This window comes from Engystomops pustulosus, chromosome 2 (genome assembly GCF_040894005.1).
Source record: "Engystomops pustulosus chromosome 2, aEngPut4.maternal, whole genome shotgun sequence".
In the NCBI taxonomy this organism is placed as follows: Eukaryota; Metazoa; Chordata; class Amphibia; order Anura; family Leptodactylidae; genus Engystomops; species Engystomops pustulosus.
Genome location: NC_092412.1, coordinates 136170049 through 136189860, shown reverse-complemented (window position 1 = coordinate 136189860; position 19812 = coordinate 136170049). Strand labels below are relative to the sequence as shown.

At 38.8% G+C, this 19812-nt stretch overlaps 1 protein-coding gene across 1 annotated transcript in view; it reads right to left on the bottom strand.

Moving 5' to 3' along the window:
• ADGRB2 (adhesion G protein-coupled receptor B2) overlaps positions 1–19812 on the bottom strand; it is a 300446-nt gene that overhangs the window by 260178 nt on the left and 20456 nt on the right. The window lies entirely within an intron of this gene.

Here is a 19812-nt window from a genome sequence, read left to right as displayed (position 1 = left end):
ATTAAAGAGAGTGGGGTAGGCGAATGGCAATTTGTTTTTATTTTGCATTTTAGAGGTGGAATTAGGAGGGCAATGTATGAAGTTATATAAATGGAATATTATTGTTCAAATGTAATTTTGTGATATGGTGAACTTGTATATGGGTATTAAAAAAATAATAATAAAAAAAACATGTGTACATTAATTCTGTAAAGGGTGAACTCTGACTCAAGGTGTTAAAGCAAATGTCCACAGCTCACTATAAAACTTCATTGTTGACAGATTTGTGATTTATGAAACCATTGAAGCAATCTGTACTGACCTAACTGACCTACACTGGAAGGGTTAAAAACCCTGGCTGTCTTCCTCCCATTTATGTCCCTCCCAATGTTTAATGCTTTTTAAAAATGAATCATTTAGATCATATTGCTCTCTGGCTGACATTCCAACTGGAATTTTATTTATCCATGGAGGACTTAGAGGACATTAGTAGAGCAATTTAAGGATTCTCCTGTTCTCTCCTAATACCATATTGCCCTGGTTTGTTCTTCATTCTTTGTTTGTCCACTCATTCTTTTAGTTAGAATACATGGAGGAAGTAGTATAATCTACAGTATCTGGAGGTTTACACATGCACATAAACTTACACACAACTTAATGAACTTTATCAGAACCTTATTAGAGAAATTAATGGAGGACAATGGTCGGTAACTTACAGCCTTACCATGGCAACCCACTGCACAACAAACGGGCGCATGTGATGGGTATGTTATGACTGCATAAGCAGAGCCGATATTTCACTGGCCCATTCATTTCTATCAGGGCGGCCGAATCTGGCGATAAATAGGACATATCCTATATTTTGCGATGCGGCCACCTGGTCCGGTCAGGATGCGGTGAGACACCGTTTCCTCACCGCATCACGACCAGGAGTAATAGAAGTCTATGGGGGACCATGTTCTGGTTGCAAATCATACGACCAGAACATGGTCCCGCTCCCTGTCATGTGAAGAAGCTCCTACTGACAGGAATGAGAGTTCATAGACGATTGCTGGACATTTTGGGAAAATCTTCAGGAAATAAACATAATTAATATAGGACAGGGGTATTCCTATTACTTTAAACCAAATTAAAAGAAACCAACCCGTGCCAACTGTATAATAAATGACCTATAATAAGCTTATTTCTCCAGGAAACTACAAGTAAGTACATTCTGTAGGTGCAAGAATAAACCTCGATGTTCAGCTTGAGGAACACATCTCAAAAGTAAACAGCACTATTTCTTAAATGTAAACGTAAACTTCTCAGGTTACTTTTGAAATTAAATACGTTGTCCGAGACCATAAAAAACATTGGTGGTCGGGAGAAGGCTGCTTAAATAAATAAACATATATTTACCTTTGCAGTCCCTCCAGGCATCCCGCACTGCGGTGCATTCAGATTCTGTTCAGCCAAGGTGGCAGGCTATGCCCACCCGTCCCACATTATACAGCGATGGGAATAGAGATGGGTGGGCATGGCTGGCCACCCTGGCCATCCAGAAGCTGAACGCAGTGCAGCTTCCATGCCCCTGTTTGTTTACAGGGGCACGGTCTGGAAAGATGGCAGCGCAATGGTAAATACTTGTTAATTTTTTTTACAGTCTCGGACCACCCCTTTATTGCACACTCCCACAGTTCAGTCATGGATGTTTGCTTATTTTATGCCAATATATTAAACATGTTATTTCATAGTGTATATTAAGTAAAAGGCTGTTCCCAAATATTTATATTGTATATAGGTAAAGAAGTAAATCAAATGCTTCTATTTGAAGGGGTATTCCGGGAATATGAACGTCTGACACAAAAACCCTTGATGGCATAAATAAATGAATACAACAATACTCAATGCCATTTGTCACAAAACGGAGCTAAAATAATATGATTTTATGATTTACAAAATTTATGGCCTCTCTAAAGTAGGTGGAGTTATCACTAAGATGGCCACCACTGGAAACTACAAGTTCCATGATCCTTTAGTTCTCAGTAACTCCTCCTTTCACTTATGCTCTGCTCCCAGTGATGATGTAACAGGTTTTCTTGCTCTGTTACCATAGTAATGATCTGTAACTGCCATCACCACAACACTGGCCATACTGGCTGCACTGCAACCAACCGACTACAGCCAAACTTAGTGATGATCACATGACCCTGCCCAGGCAGGTACAGGACATGTGATGTGGACATGTGACCAGCGGCCATCTTCTTTTCTGCGACGGACCGCGCGGAGGAAATTAACGGACTGATTAAAGGGCCGGTAGCATTTTAATTCTTCATTACAGTCTATGTCACCAGCATTTTCTGCTAAGGGGAGCAAAATTTTAAATAACAACTAATTACACATTGGCTTATATTTTGAGTGCCCACTTGTATATGAATTATGCTGATTCCTGGAATACCCCTTTAAACATAATTTGCAGATTGAGAATAAGTAGAAATTTAGCACAGCATAATTGACACCTATAACTTGTAGCTGTCACTTTTGGACACAGACCTGCTTGCAGAGAAGGTGGCGATTTAAGTTGTTTGGAGGAAGTCTGCCTAACCCTTACAATGATTATATCAAAGGATCTGGGGGTTGTGAAAGGGTTGGACACATATCACACTGCCTGGAAATGTGGTTCTATGTTTGACGCTTTTTACATGTGTAGATTGAAGTTGTAGTTTTCTGTCGAAGTTTTTAGAAGTACAGGCGGTCCCCTACTTAAGGACACCCGACTTACAGACAACCCATAGTTACAGACAGACCCCTTTGACCTCTGGTGAAGCTTTCTGAATGCTTTACTATAGTCCCAGATTGCAATAATCAGCTGTAAGGTGTCTGTAATGAAGCTTTATTGATAATCCTTGGTCCCATTACAGCAAAAAATGTTTAAACTCCAATTGTCACTGGGGCCAAAATTTTTCTTGTCTGGATCTACAATTATAAAATATACAGTTTCGACTTACATACAAATTCAACTTAAGAACTAACCTCCGGACCCTATCTTGTACATAACCGGGGACTGCCTGTATGTTTACACGGCATTATATTGCCCTATATTACATGTGGCAGTTGTCCAGATTCCATCCAAAATACAAGGCATGGTATTCCCATTGACTAAGATGGAAATTGCCTTGTAATATCCTCATGCAAATGTGACCTAATGGAGTTTTCAAGCTCAATAAAACAAGATACAAAGGGCTGCAAATCAAATAAGCTACCCACCTCTTCTAATAATGTCTTCCTCCCCAAATATACTATTTGTCCTATACCCATCCTGATACAGCAGGGATGGATTGGAATTCAGGCTGGTTACTATGAACACCATCAATTCAACAGGCATTCCCAGACAATTCCTGCCATGTTGCCATAATTATAGTAGGGGGAATACAATGAGGACAATGTCAAAATGCCAGCAGTAGGGATCACTGGAGGTAAGTAATGGCTACATTTTTTAAACCATTTTCAGTCCCTGCCTTCTATTTTTATATACAGTAATTTGAAAAAAGAGGAGAGGGATGAGATCGTAGGTGTTCTACAGAACACCTCAGGCTCATTTGCATATTTTAAAAAGCTTTATTTCTTCTAAATGCAGCTGTTCCTTTTATACTGAAATCACATTACTGAGTAAAAATCATCTAAATGTCCTTCGACTAGTTAACTGTCCATGTAAACTTTGCCACTATACATTTGTATGGGCTTTGGGGTTTGTTTGTTTTACAAACAAAGTAAACATGTAAGAGAATGAAAAAAAGAGTTTACAGAAGGACATAAAAAGGCCATAAAAAAGAGCCCTCTAATGCAGAGTATTAGGTTGCCACATAAAGCTTGATGTTTGTGACAAGAAACTGTTGCTCGGAGCTTGTTCTGGGCACAATATCCGCTTTAGCTGCTCAGCTCTCTCCCCAAAGCTCTTCATTATAGTCGTTGTACAGTTCCATGCTGCAAAGAACGGCACATAGCAAACATTCAAGCCTGCCTGCATTTCCTCAATGCTATTATTATTCTCCTCAGAAAGACAGCATGATTTCCTGTGATCTTCAAGACAGAATACACCTTAGCAGCTCAGTATAGCATCTTGCCCAGCAGTATCATACGTTCCCTTGGATCTCTTTCATCTGCTCTACAGAGAGGTCTCCGTTCACTGTACACATAGTCCCAAGCCTTGATTTATGTGCAGGACCCCCTGCAGAGGACACATTCTCAGCTATGCCATGTCAATGCAGATACGCTTTGCAGACGTCAACCTTGCCGAACAGGCCTCAGCGTGACAAGTATCATAGCACAGGAAACCTTTCAGAGTCAATCATTGTGAACCACTTTTTTCTGTGTAGTTACAATAAAAACACACACACACACACACACATATATATATATATATATATATATATATATATATATATATATATATATATATGTATTGTGGGGATTTGGCCCAGTAGAGACCGTGGTAGCGGGGTGCTGTGATGCAGTTCAAGACAGTGACACCAAGGTACAGTCCAAAACAGGTCTCGCCTGCGTTTATTGCAGCAGAAACAAAATAAACGGCCTTCACATTCAGTCATTAAACAAACAAAAATCCTACCCGTCAGGGTGCTAACTATACAGGTATTCCACTAACTCACCACTATACAAAATCACTTGGCTGCTCCAGGCACAGAGGTCAGGGCTGTGTGCTCTCCAGCCTCCTTTCAGAGAGAGACCACCCTCTCAATCTGCTCAGCAGCTTTATGCAGACTGATTAGGCTGCTCCCATCACCTGTGTCCAAGGTGCTGGACAACACAACCTCAGCACTCAGGCCTTGCATAATAGGAAAACCTAGGGGAAACATACTGCCCATCCACAGTTAACCCCTTCAGTGTCTCACAGTATATATATATATTAATATGTGTATGTGTGTGCAAGCTGTGTCCATTCCTCCCTTGCCTGGTACTTTTTCCGTTTGTATTACAAACATAAGTTATTGGCAGCTGCCAATGATTTAGGTGCAACCATATTTTCCTTTACCGTAGTCATACAAAGCAAACTCTGTTACAGCTGCAGATCCTACAGATGTATAAAATAAATAGAAGAAATATAAAACTTAATGTGGCACTGAAGTTGATCCTTCCATGGGATTGCCTAGAACAGTCCTAGGGCTCATTCACAGAAATGGTGGGACCACATATCTGTCCCCATTGACGTCTATAGCACACGGTCACTGTACGGTGAACACACGTTGTCTCACTGCACAGTGACCATGCACGGTCAAAAATAGGACATGTCCTATATTTTTCCATCTTACGACACCAGCTGCTCGCTTCTCTATAGAAAGCGTTCATCCCTCTTCATCTCCAGCGTGCGACTGTATGTTTGCCCGGGCTACATCAAGTGAATGTACCCTTAGGGTCATTTGGGGACCTCTTGCACAGTACGATACTGAGTGCCAGACCCATCGAGGAATAGAATTTAAGTGATAAAATTAGGTCAGAAACTGTATGGCAAAAACTGGAATGGTGCATTGGCTGTTGTTTCCTGCAATAGGTCTGCCAAGACAAATGCCAATGTTTAATTGTTTATTCTTTAAGTTAAAATTGTGTTTGATATATCTTTCTGTCTTAATTTTGAAATGATATGACAAAAAGCTACCTGAAAAGCTAAAGCAGATGGAGAAAAGAGGTGTTATGATGATAATCTAAAGGGGTTAGAAGGCTGGGAAAACACAGGGTAGACATCTGCTGAGTTTCATTGAAGCCATGGAAGCAAAAACCTCCTAAAACAGATGTTTTCTGTGGCACTATGTTAGGAATTTCTTAAGTTCTCATGCAACTTTCAGTTTTTCCAAACTTTCAGGAATGGGATAAGATATGTCAATATGTCATTAGCTATGGTCGTGTACATTATTACAGATTTGCCTGTGGTAATTGATATGTGGTGGTTAACCCACTGCGGTTACAACCTGTCCTTTCCCAGCTTTACACTAAGATTTAAAGCACAGTTACACATCTTGTTGTCATCTTAAATACAATATGGGACATTATATTACACATATATTCTAAATCGTAGCCATGCAGCTTTATAAACCATACACAGAATTTCTTTTTTATGACCCTTTTACTCTGTATCTTGGCATTGCACAGATAAACGCCAGTCTAATTATTAAAAGCTTAATCTTTTAGAATTATCTTGAAGAATATTTTTAAGGCAAAAAGATGAGCTAATAGCTGTCTACACATGTAGACTAATGGTGCCTCTGGTACAGCGGAGACTAACTTAATGACCCTATTCAAAAGAGTCAATAATAATACGCAGGAAATAAAAGATTTAACTCCCTATTTTATGGATATAAGTAAAAAAGAAATTGTGTAAAGATGGCATAATCTAGTGAACATCAACACTAAACATACATAGTTACAGTAGGTCCCACAATAATGCTAAATTACAGTACACAGTTCTGCTTCATATAATGTAAAAAGGGGATGGCAATGCAAAAAAACACTGAATATACAAATACAGAATGATACAATAAGGTATCCAGTACCTTTGTTTTTCAGACATGTTCAGCATACACATCAGGAAAGCTCCCTTTGTATATGCTAAAAGTCTCCATAGACATATACCGGCAGAAGGAGGCATTCTTTTTCACTGTATACATGGCATACAGGTGGAAACTCTCAATGTAAAAGCGTAGCAGCCTGCGTTGAGTATACACACAGTATACGCATGGTGTGGCATCTATCCCCAGCCTCCGCTGCATGTATGTTTTGGGTGTTTACCCAGTGATGTAATTGTCCATATAAAGGCTGCTATATCACTTGTTTGACTCCTTGAATGTTGTCAACAGCAAATCACTGCCTGTTATTAATGTTTGTTTCTCCTACTGCTTTCAAATGTACAGTGACATACACTGCTACCCTACATTGTAAGAAAAGCCGGCGCAAAAATCCAATCCAATCCCTTCGGAATTCGTCGCAAAACGGAAAAATTCGGGAAACCCGGCGAAAGTGCGGCCGTGGAGCCCTTAGTAAATGAGCTCCATTGTACCCAATATAAATGCTCTCCACAATAATTGGCGACAGTAATATTATTAATTTTCTGTGCAGAATATTTAGGGAATGAATTTTAGATCTCAAAAATGTTATTGTGCAGAGAAGGTGTGATACACGTAAGTGTTTCTACAAATATCTTCCAGTTACCATGGAAGATTTGCAATAATAGAAGTTTGTGCTGTTTCATGTAAAAGGTGTTTTCTGAAACAGAATCTAATCCCCTTGTGCTGCAGAAGCCCAGACGTTATTAGGGAATTCAGTGCATACGCAAGGATCCCAGAAGCCAATACTCCCAAGGATTTTCTGCTGCTAACTTTTTAAGTTTTCTTTTGATGTCAATAGAAATGATTCTTGCCTGGCTACCAAAATAAATATCAAACTGACTTCTGAAGAGGTGTACAGTAACTTGAGTCCAAAGTAATTTTCTACCAGATTAAAATGCCCTTTCACCCAGGGACATAGCACAATATTAGAAATTGAATGTCTATAGAACATTCCGTATAAATCCCTACCCATAAACACTGATACAATAAGCAATATTCACAAACTGTAGGCTTCTAGAAGGGGCTGTATGGAAAATTGGGATGTGAATGTTCTCAACATTCTGTGTTTGCTTTTGCTGTGTGTTTGGAAGATAATGCATTTCCACTCCCCACTTTCAAAATCCCATGGTTTTTTTTTTATTTTTCTCCATACAGAGCTATATAAAGTTTAGTTTTCTGTGTAACAAATTGTACTTCATAATGAATTCAATATGCCATAAGGTGTACTGGGAAACTGGAAAAAAATTCCAAATGCATCGAAATTGCCAAAAAAACACAAGGACAAGTATGTGATATGTCATGGCTTCTAGGAGTCATATACCTGGATTATATGTAGCCACGTTAGACGAATAGGATTGAATGTTCATCCTCCCACTTAATTTACATAAAATCATGAACACACAATATCAGAGAGAAAATGTGCTCTCAGATTGTAGCGGAAAAGTAGCGGAAAAGTGGTAGCGGAGGGTTAAGAACATGAAATATATATATACATATATTTATATACACACAGATATATATACTTTATCTGTGAGATGTGAGCAGCTCCTGTGTGAAACGGTCTCCTTCTTTTTTTTCTGCCTATCTGCTAAGAAACTAGCACCTAGGAACACAATCCTAGATTCACAGGAAAGAGTAAAAAACAGGTTGTATTAAGTTGCAAGCTGCAATATGTACTCCCTCACGTCGATATGTTCATATATTTCTGATATGCAATAGAAACTGTGCTGACAAACACTGATTCTGACATGTCTGTGATTTCTCCCTCTCCCCTGCATAACCTTTTGTAGGTGTTTTCCCTACGTCCCTACATATAAACTCCTCACTTTTTTTCAATTTGAAGGCTTAAATCCATCAGTGCTGCTACATTTAACACTGGGGTAAAGGAGAAGAGTGGATAACAAACAAAAGCAAGGATCTAAGTGTGTTGGGTCTGCAGTATTTAATAAGCAGCAGGACAAATAGCTGTGAAGTAGTTACACAAACTCTACAACAGCAGAGTCACAGGAAACATGTGAAAAGATGATTTGTAAAGTTGCTTGATTTTAACTTAGTAGGCAAAAAATAAAATAATAATGATCCTATGTTATTTTATGCTCAAATGTGGATCTTAGAAAGGGATTTTGTTTGTTTTTTCAGTTCTGTTTGTACACCTGAATACAAATTGACACAAGGGACAGTAGTAAATGGTTTCTTCTTGTTTCATGCCCTACACTTTATTGCTCATGCTTTGTGATGCTGGCAATTTCCCATAGCATCAATAATAGCTGTTAGGAATGAGATGTTGCAGCTTATGATACATTGACTTTTTCAGAAATCATTTCTATAAGCAACTATTTTCTTCACCTGGGCCTTGATAAAAACAGTCTTTGTTTTCCGTTAAAACGTAACCCATTTTTGGAGTTTTCCTTACCTACTGATCATTCACATGTTCAGTGCAAATAGCTGTGATATAAATGCTCATCACAGGAACTGTTATGTTTCTTTGCCTTTTTCCTTTACTTTGTTACCATTTTGCATATGCATCATTTAACTTTATAGCAAGTAAAGAACATGCTATAGAGCAGAGTTTATTATAACAAGCTTTAGATTTTATAGGACTGTACAAGTAAGCAGCTACAATACGATTGTTTCAAACTGCAAGTTTGTGTACAGTATGCTATGTAGCATTTATTTCCTTTTAATTTGAATTAATGAGGGGCAGCTATTATTTTTGGCACCGAGTGGTGCTAGAACCGTTCTATAATTTTTAGTGGGATATAAGTTTGTGACCCAAAGGATTAATTAGTTGGCGCACAGACTGAAAGGTGTAGAACTCCCTAGACCAACTTTTAACTGGACTATTTTTGCGCCACAAAAAGCACCAAAAACCGTGTTGGAAAAATAGAAGCATCAGAAAACTGGTGGATACACAAGCGGAGCCAAAATTTTAAAAAGATTTACTTTCCCGGTCCCGTCACGATCCCGCGGTGCATTTTCCGTCGAGGATTCGGGTCTGGCACGATTCACTAAGGTTGTGCGCCCGAGTTCCTTCCTGTCTCGCTGCTGTTCACCTTCTTCTTCCTGGTGCATGTGAGTGCTTGATCTTGTGACACAAAACTTTTCTTAAATTCTGCGGTTTGTTCGAATCCGTCTTGTTGTCCGACGGCCACGCCCCCTGATTTCTGTCGCGTGCAAGCCGGCACCGATGCGCCACAATCCGATTGCGTGCACCAAAATCCTGGGGCACTTTGTCGCAAAACGGAAATATTCGGGAAACCCGACGAAAGTGCGGCGTTCAGACCCTTAGTAAATGAGCCCCATTATGTCACTGACACTTCATAAATTCAGGTGATAAGAGGTGCAGAGAGGGAGGAAAAAAACACTGCCAGTTTTCCATTTGAAAGGCCATAATAATTGCCCCCAATGTGTTCAACTTTATGCAAATGTATTATCAACTCTTTTTGTCCCCTTTCAGCAAATAATTGCTATTGTTTGTGTAAGGAAAAGTTATACAAATTTCCAATATACTTTTAATATCAATTCCTTGTGTTTTTTTTAGATCTCTGTTTGCTGTCCTATAAAAAGCTTCTATGTTTACTTCTAGTGAATAGAAATCCATTGAGTCCCACCAACTTCAAGTTATGTGTAAGGCCTCAGTCACACCATCACAGCCCCAGTGGCTGTGTCAGTCCCATTGAGTTTAAGAAGGTATTTTAGAAAATGTTACAATTAACATAAAGAGGACAAAAAAGGAAAATCTGAAATCCTTTGTTTTTCTCTTCCAAAATAGTTACAGTGGCAATAATATATAAATGTGAAGAGAAGATGAATAAATTAACATTAAAGGTCTGTGGGAATATAATTAAGTGCCTTACTCAGAACCTCAGGATTTACTATCAAATAAAGTATTCTTGTCTTCATTGGAGTGAGAAGAAGCAATGAAGGGAACAGGACAGGCAAGGTAATTACCTAGTGCTGAGACGCTTGTTATCTTCCACTCAATTGCTGGTTGGATTGTTGCAATAAAGAAAAACAAGTATTTGTAGGAAAATTAAGGCTGTATTAAAGGGGCTTGCCCATTAAGAAAGTTCTCAAATTTGAATCCCCTGTGGATGTTTACACGATACAGCTCATTTTAACCCCTTACTTTACAGTTCTACTCAGTTTTATTTCTGTTTTACCTCCTATCACTAAGTGATGGTCAGTGTAAGATTCCATATTGTGGGCTCTAACAAGACACTTTATGATCCCTCTAGTGCTCTGAGATGCTGTGTGCTGACACAGTCTACTAGAATCTGGTACATAGAAAATGAGAGATGATGAGATCCGTGTGATGGATACAACACACAATGACACACTTCAGCACTGCTGCATTTGATCTATAACGAACACTGTCAGCAGTGCTACATCTGAGCTATAACACACAAAGAGTACCTCCCACATGGATAAAGACTTTTTCTTGCCTGTAGCTAGTAGAGTAAGTCTGTGAATGATGCAGCTTGCTGGCAGGAAGTGTCTGTGTGTGAGCTTGTCTTGTAATGCAGGGGGAGCTGCAGATCCCACTGCATTGTGCAGACAGCAGAGTCATGAATTCATGAGAAGAATCTCCCCTACCCCACCATAAAGATCAAAATATATACGGTTGTATTATAAACATTTGATTGGAATGATATCTGTAAAATGCTGTATATTTGTTAACAACATTAAATTAAAAAATATGCAATTTTGTTATTCTGTATATATTTCTCACACTAGTCTAATAAGTTAGCCAGAAATCCTCTTCACAGAACTAGCTAAAAAGGACTACTGCTTCTATCACTCAGTAGTGATAGAAGCAGATAAAACTAGGTCAGTAAACCTGCTGGACCACAACACTGTTGGACCATGCTCTCATTTTTCTTACTAACTTGTCTGCTTTACTAGCATGATACTATAAAATATCTCTCTCACACTTTTGTATTCTAATGTACAATCAACAATTGTTCATTTTTGGCCATAACTATTCACCATACAGACATTGACACATTTAATATTTAATATGAAGGCCTTGATGAATGGACAGCTTGGATCCTAGGTGTCCTGGACTCCGTCTATACTTAGCAAGTCATTGAGTAAAATGTTTCTGCCTGTATGGAGGACATACCATATATACTGGAGTATAAGCCAACCCGATTATATAAGCCAAGGTACCTAATTTTATCACAAAAACTGGAAAAACCGATTGACTCGAGTATAAGCCTATGGTGGGGATTGCATTCGTCATAACCCCCACTCAGTATATAGATAGCCACCCCCCGTTCTCGCATATCTAGCCAGGGAGCCCCCTGCCTCCCATTGTACAGTTAGTTAGTCTGCTGTATATATCCTGTCAACCCATGTCCCCCAGTATGTAGCCAGCCTCCTACCCCCAGTATATAGCCACCCCACCCCCAGTATATAGCGAGCAAGTCTGTCCCCAGTATATAGCTCCTCAGCCAGCCCCTAGTATATAGGAAGTCCTTGAGCAGTTTTAGTTAAATGTAGATAAGAAAATAGCTTTGATGCAGGATTTTCCCGTAGGAGGCAAATATTCCCATGCCATATATGCTGGAGGCCTTGTGTTATATTCACTGCAACTCACTTTTAAATGGTTTTGCAATTGTTATAAAGAAAGGTATAAAAGTGAAATATCACTTGCTATGTATTAGGCTGGATTCTCACGACCGGTGCCCACCGTACCGTAGCATGGCGGGCACATGGCAGCGCGCGGGGAGAGGAGGAGGGGGCGAGCGCTGCCATGTGGATACATGGCGCATGGGAATCTCCACAGGGATACATGGCGCATGGCGCCGTATGCCCTAAAAAAATAGGACATGTCCTATTTCTTCACGTGTGCAGCACCGTACCGCTCCCGTAGGGCGCCGCACGCCCATTGCCGTCTATGGGGGGCGTATATCGGCCGTATATACGTCCCCCTTGCGGTAGTGTGAATGCAGCCTTAATGGTAACCACTGGCAGGCAGCTATGTCAAATCAAGTGTAGAGGAACTAACCTGAAATGGTCATATATTGATATTGAATATCCAGTCTAGACCCTTGACTGCAAAACATCCTTCAGACCCATGCTAAGGATAGTTAGCTCTAGTAAAGTGATGATTATTCAATGGTAATTGCCATCGGAGCATGCATCCATGAGTCAGTATGGGTCAGGTTATCAGGGATAATGATGACTTGTGCAGGGATGGTATAATCAGACTGCCTGCCTAAAATACCTCCATACTAGTCCCAAGTACACCAAGGAGTCCAAAAGTCACTTCTCATCAACATCACAAAAACATAAAGATCACACAAATCACAATTACGTCAAGTACCATTATCAGAATGGCAGACAAACAGCAGGCCAAAGAGTCTGATAGTCAGGAGCAGTAGACCGATGACTGCTGATGAGGTCAGATTTACAGATGAAGACCAATTGATGTGAAAGGACAGCAGGATGCCATAATAAAGTACGGCGGCTCAAATATTGGCAGAGGGAGTTAATTCAGGCACTATGTTGTCTCTGTGTACTCTACCCTTCCTACCATTACAATTATAATAATATACTAATGTGATCAGCTACATAGAAAAGATTTGAAGACTAGCTCACTGCTGTTCAATGAGTGCATCAGCTATGAAACAATTCCGGGAGAGGAAGTGCCCTTGGGGTGCAGAAGATATAAACAGAACTTTGGGTCCACTAAGCAAAAAGACAGATAATGGAAGAGGTCATATGGGGATTTCATGGCGTTCAATAGGAAGTGTTTGTTTTTATAGCACTATTTAAATGAGCATTTCCAGTATTATGTGGAGCGGTGAATTACACCTCCACTTTCCCTGCAGCACAGTAGGACTGAGCTGAGCTCCTTTCCATTTTCCAGATTAATATTTCTAATATATCCATCACATTCCCTATGTCATAAGCCATATTTACAGTGTTTTAATTAATAAATGCACAAGTAGCAATAACAATAAAAGAGAACTAAAGAAACATTTTAGCAAGACAAATTATAAAAAACAAACCAACGTGACATTTCTGGCGCAAGTGAGCTCGTTAACCAAACAGAAGCTAATTAATCCATCCAATAAATAAAAAAACACAAAGAAAACAAAATGTTCTCATTATTTCACAGCTGCCGTCACTACATTAATTTCCCCCGTTCTTCTTCCAAAGCTATCTACCAGCTTCTGTGCTGAAAAAATCCCTTCCTGCCATCAGCTTTAGAAAGAAAAAAAAAACTCCAACAGTAATGGCATAAAAAGCGGTTTCCATTAAATAATAAAATGCTTTGAGTGCATTTCATGCTCATGTTAGATGCAGGATAGATAGAATTGAAAACTGCAACCTTCCATTAAGGCAAACAAATAATCCTATGAATAGCCAGCCATTTACAGGTAAAAATATGTCAATTGAAACTCAGTAATCCAGAAATATATTGTCTGTTTATAGCGATTCTATTTCTTAAGTAGATCATACTTGATTGGATGTGTATTCTGTTTCCCTTTCTTCATGCAGGCAGGTCAGGAGGGCGCAGTATTCCGTAAACTCTATATGACCGCGACTACAATGTTTTCTAAATGTAACAATTACCAGAGAGATCACACACTTTATATGGCTGTTTATGCAGTTTTATGACTGAATATAACTAAAAGCTAAACTCCACTTATACTATTTTAAAAGCTAATATTATTTATATGATGGGGCTGGTAAATACCATGGAGCTATAATGGAGTAGCAGTCCCACAAGCATATCAAATGTTATAGAATCCAACACTGATTCTCAAGAGACACATACAATTTAGCCCCTCAAAAAAAGGTTTGGTCTGGCTGTAAAGGCCCAAGGTCAACACTTCAGTAGATGAAGACACTGCCTGGAAGGATCAGGAGAGCGCAGGAAAGTGACTAGAGAAATAGCCAGCAAATACTGAAGCAAGCGAGGAAAAATAAAAATCCAAAGATCCGAGAGCGAGAAGAGTAAGGGTACCTGCACACTTTGCAGAATGGCTGCAGCCATTCGGTAAGTAGAAGAAAGAGGCTGCAATCTGCTTGTTTCTGATACGGATACTGGTGCTATTTTGCTGCGTCCACAGGACAGAGCTCACCTTTCACTGCCAGGTCATGAAGAATCTGCATTGTGTGTATGGAATTCCCATCAATCCCATATACTATAATACAACTGTATTATACTGTGGATCTGCTGCATAGAAGTTCTGTGTGGCAAATCCGAAGATATTCTGCAACTTGTGCATACAGGTGGAGACAAGGAACATGGCCTATTGTTCCAAATATACATTACAATCTGATGTATTTTTCTAGTGTACACTAAGCCATTGAATAGGAGCTGGAAAGTACAACTAGACAGTTTTAAACTATGATACATTTAGTATTCTGCATGATAGATAAAATTGTTAAACTTTAAGTATTGATCAATGCCTATGTTTTTAATATGCTGTAATAAATATCACCATTTTTTAAAATCTTCTTACTATTTATGCTTTGCCCGTGTTGGAGAACAGTATATTTGTTGCCATTTATCCAACTGAGATTAGACCAGATTCCTGCCTACTGTGCATGACATCTAACTAACATCAGAGACGAAGAATAGGGGCTGAGCTGAAATACATGAGTGTAGCATTAGAGAAATAGAGATCCCGCACTTTAAAATGTAAACATATTGTAGGGCATTTATCAATTTTGTTGCAGGGTCCTTGTTTCTGTTGCACAATTTGTGCTATAAGTGTTGTGCTCTCCAAAAAAAGAATAATTTGTGCGTTTCTGAAAAACACACAAATTGTGGCGCCAACACTTCATAAATATGGTGCAAAAGGCGCAGCAAGGGGAAAAACAGGCCAGTTTTCCATTTGAATGTAAATAATAAATTCCCCCCATTTCCAAGTTAAGCCCTTAGAGTTCCTTGCAAAAATAGTACGTCATGAAGATGAACCGGCATCGAAAAACACGGAAGTCATTGATAATCCAGATCTAAGACCCCAGGGCTGTCCACAGTAAATGCCTGTAAGGTCCTGTCACTTCCTGTGACGTCATCGGAGATCGACAATCTGTTGCTATAACAGCTTGGGTGTCACATTGGCTGCACATTGTAATGCATGATCAGTAGAATCCCCACACACTGCCATATTGTATGGAAGTATATGGTAGAGTCAATCAGACGACCTACGGTTAAAGTACCCTAGGGGGTCTGAAAAATTGTAAAAAAAAATAAAGAGATCTAGAAATTCAAATCACCCCCATTTCCCTAGAACTGATATAAAAATAAATATACAGTAATAAACATTTTTTCACCAATTTCATTGCATTTGAAATGCTTTTACCGCTTCTCAGTACACGGCATGGGATATTAAATAATTTCACTATGAAGTTCAATGTGTTACAAAAAAAACAAGCCCACAGCTCTTTATATGGAAAAAAGGGCATGGTCTTTAAGAGGTTAGAAGGTAACCATAGCTTTTAAACTGAAATTCCGACATCAGACATTTTTTTATGATACCAATATGCAACCACAGCTTTCAGTTTTATTACATAAGGAAAAATGGAGATAATACTGAACTATTTTCTTTAGTTTATATTGTGCTTTTTTGAATAGAATAAAAAAAACAATCACCAAAATAATCCTCTAATTGCCCTAATTATTAGGACAAAAAGCTGATTATTGCTGGTGTGCTAATTGCTGGGGGAAGCACTCGTGTGCATCAACACATAAGGAAAATGTAGCATAGTATATTTCCTATTAGCATAACTATCAGTATGATGTATGGACTTGCAGGGTTCTCCAAAGCTAGAATCACTTTCAGGCGCCTCGCCGATCCTCCTTATAGATGAGCATTCTGAATCTGAGAACAAACCTAATTCTCTAACAGCCTTTTTGAAAATTAGTTTTCTAAAGCAGATAACCTCTACTAAGAATTTATGTGTGTCATGTATGATATGTATAAGGGTAGACAGGACAGAGATGCAGGTACACAAATGATGGATGGTAATTTTTATGGGGTTAGAAAACCTAAATGGTGTCTTATTTACATGCATGATGTATGGATGTGACTTGTATTATGGATATGGATATGGATCATTGACTTGTGATCCTTATAGGTGATACTTTTCTCAAAACCAAAATATAAGGAAGACGGTATAAAGTGAGATAACAATCTTGATATTTAAAAATCAATCAGACTAATGACAGATGCTCCTTCACAATAACAGAAAGACCATCTTGTGACATTCACTGATACAGATGTTTTCTCTTTGCAGTTTTGTTTTTCTCATTAAGGTCTTTTTAGCAGAAGGTTACGTACATAGATTTCTAAAATCTGCAGTAAAACCATGGCAACGATCATGCGCGTGCTTTCTCTAACTTTTAGTAGACAAATTCATGCTGATTGCAGATGTTGATGTCATTTTTGTACAATGACAACTATACCTTGCTGCGACCTTGATGATCAAAACTCATGGTCCCCATCAATAACATTGCCTATCAGCTGTGTTCAGCAACAACATACCTTACAAAATTCTTATGTCTAATGTGTAACTCAGATTTCATAATGATTTTTACCAATTTGTCTGAAAACCCCTTTAAAAACAAACAGAACAATGCCCATATTGCACTTCCCTTTTCTATCCAGAGTTATGACATTTTCTTTTCTGAAGCTACTTGTCAGAAATATTCCTCAGCAGCAATGCAGTGGGTGGAGATAAATGTAGCCTGCCCATAGTTCCCACAATGCCTTGTGTTCTCTTATTAATTAATTCCTACAAATGAGCACTGATTATTGTGTACATACGGGACTATACAGTGACTAGCCTTGCAGCTTTTGTTAAATGAAGGAGCACTGAGCAAGTAATAAGCAGTAGAAACCAGTAGTGAAACAGTTGATCAAAGTGTATAATTTATATTGTGTACGCACTAAGGGTTAACAGCTTCTCTGCTGTGTGTTTGCTGCAGTCTATGATACAGATTGAGGTGCAGCGAAAGATGGAGACAATTCTACAGAAGTGGAATGGAGAAACAGATAGGGAGACTTCTGCATCCATAGATCTGCACAGACACAGCTCTTCTGCTAACCACACGGATAACATCAAATGATCTCCCGCTCCTCCCTCCAGTGTCATCAGGAAGCAGTAGTCTTTCCTCTCCATGAAACCAAACCTTATCTTTATCCTTTCTGTAAATAAACTATAGTTTCACAGGAATAATCATCAAAGACAATGGAGATGGCTACTGCAGGGACAGGTTAAATTGAGGAGCTGAGGATAGCAAAAAAAAAAAAAAAAAGCACTTGACATGGGTAATCAAGATAATAAGCAAAATTGGTTTACAACACATGAGCTAGGATTGTTCTTTTAATTTTCTTTTGGGGCAGTGGGGCAATTTACTAATAAAATTTATTTAAAAATTTAGCCCAAAAAAGACAGGTTAAATGGACAGTCTGCACTAAATTTATCAAAGTTTTTAAGATTAAGGATAAATCTGCTGGAGTCTAAACTGTCTTATCTAACTTTGGATTTCCTTTTCTGTTTTTATTCCCTTTTTTCCGAAAGCCATAACCTTTTTTTAATTTTTTTGGCTGATATCAGTAAGAGGCCCATCCTGTGGTATTGTGTAAATAAAATCCCATCAAGGATTTTATTCAGTACAGTAGGAGGTGATATTTTGCAGAATTGAAAGTAAAATTGCAATCCTAAGCCATACCGGAGATCAGTTAAGTGTGGACGCATCTGTAGAAGGTACAGTAATTGCAAGAAAATCTACTATTGTGCTTGTTTTAGTAGTTCCCAATTACATATTTATTCTGAGAATAATTTAGTAACAACAAAAAAACCTATAGTTGAGAACAGATGCTTCATTGTAAATGTAAGTATGTAATAAAATTGACGGAAGATGAAGACAGGTGCTATTCAAGGCTGCAGAGTTTGAAAAGAGGTCTGAGAGAAAATTTGCCAGAATGTCATAAAAAGCATAGATAATGTTAAAAGTGACCAAGGCTGAATAAAAAATTGGCACACTTTAAGACTGTATAGTCTAACTTTGCATGTTAATTGGTCAGAATAGCTTATGCTAGAAATAAATGCCAAATGCTGGATGCATCTTAGGCCTCACCACCTATGTTAAATAAGGTGTAAAGATATCCACAAATAAAGTCCTTTCTGTAAGGATCCTTGATAAATGTTTCCCAAGTCAATTCTTTGACTCCAGTTTGCTCTTTCCCTTCTAGATCTAAGGTCTATTATTTCTTCTTCTGCATTTAGAAATTTTAGATGAAACAACTTCAGTGGCTAGGTAATATAGGTGGAGGACCACATCCGCCATGAGGCAAGATGAAAATCTTGCTCAGGCGGCAGATACCTGGACCCTGTAGAGGGCGGAAGAATGGGTAAGTTACAGTATGTGCCATTCAAGCAGCAGCCCATGGACGACTGAATAATTCACATGTAGTACAATCTTGACGGCTGCTCTCCTCTCTCCTCCATCCATTATATGGATAATTTACTATGCAGCAAGGACTTTTTACTATCAACTAATCAATAGGCTGGAAAAAGTGATTTCTTTTTTTTGCCGGAAAACACATGTGATCTAGCAGGTGCCAGGTAGGGGATCCCTTATTATATTAGCTGCTCGAGTTTGTGTGGGCTTTCTGGAGGAAAGTGAGCACAGAAAGCTGCGACTTTACTTTATTATGCCCCTTTATCCTGTCCTCTGAGCTCCCCCTACTGAATGCAGGAGATATGTCCGGTAAGTGGCTGTGCTGCAGAGCTGCTGAGGAAAGGTTCTGGAGTGAGCTGTACACTGGCAATCCTGGGATGCAGCAGAGATTGACCTCAGAAGGTAAACATGTGATAACTGTTGACATGTGAAGGATTGAGTGTTAATATACAAGAAGTGTGTATATGAGTATGTGTTTGTGCTTATTAGCTTGTATCTGTATGTGTGTGTGTATGAGCATGTATATATATATGTGTGTATGAGCATGTATCTGTATGTGTATATGAGAATGTATCTGTGTGTATATAATCATGTATCTGTGTGTGTATATAATTATGTATCTGTGTGTGTATATGAGCATGTATCTGTGAGTATGAGCATGTATCTGTGTGTATGAACATGTACCTGTGTGTATGAACATGTATCCGTGTGTGTATGAGCATGTATCTGTGTGTTTGTATATGAGCATGTATTTGTGTGTATATGAGTATGTATCTGTGTGTATATGAGCATGTATCTGTGTGTATG